Genomic DNA, 893 nt, shown 5'->3' on the forward strand with positions numbered 1-893 from the left:
GAGAGAGAGAGAGAGAGGAACTGGAGAAACTCAACACTGGCTGGCATGACGCACTTACAGAAACCCTTAAGCAACGACGTCTTAATGGGTCACAGAAATGTCATGTACACAAATGTTTTAAAAATAGTCACACAGAAAACATGACATTTGTTTGTTTTACATACAACAGCATCTCTGCTACATACATCAAACCTTCACTCCTTTTTGTCCCTGGTTTATTGTGATATGAGGTATATGTGAGGCAAATTCTTGTTTCTGCCTCAACCGTTCCAACATGGCAACATATTACTTAAGATATTACAGCATTGCATTCACTCTGCCACGTTTTAATGATTGCTTAAAACAACAGGCCATCGGGGCGTAAAAGGGGTTTAAAAAGACTCATTCAGCAGAGTGATATTTCCAGCACTCAAGGCCAGTTGTAGCTATGGAAGACGGCGCAATTATTGTTGCCTTTACAAAAAAAAAAAAAAAATGTACAGCATAAATACATTTTAAAAAATCAGCAAGAAATTACATTTAACATTTACTAGACAATATCTTGCACCCGTGCTTCTCAGGAATAGGCACACAATTTCTAACGGGACATATATGCTTGGTTACTGCCAGCACACGTGAAAAAGATCTAAATGCATACAAATTTTTTGGTCAGCCATATTTCTTTTTTTTCCCTTTTTTTTTTGCTCGTACAGCGTATGGCTGCCTCGGTAACCGCTGAAGAAATACTTGATCACTAACACATTTGTCATCAAATTCAATAAGAAAAGCAAAGCTGCTAAGTTGGGTAACAAGTCAAACTAAAACTAGGGGTTTGAATTACATTTACATTATCCCAATTAAATCTTACTGGATTTTAAAAGCCCTAACCTTCCCGCCCGCCCCCGCCCTCCCAC

The sequence above is a fragment of the Morone saxatilis genome, unplaced genomic scaffold (assembly GCF_004916995.1).
Source record: "Morone saxatilis isolate NCDOM2014 unplaced genomic scaffold, NCSU_SB_2.0 Contig14, whole genome shotgun sequence".
Taxonomy (NCBI): Eukaryota; Metazoa; Chordata; class Actinopteri; family Moronidae; genus Morone; species Morone saxatilis.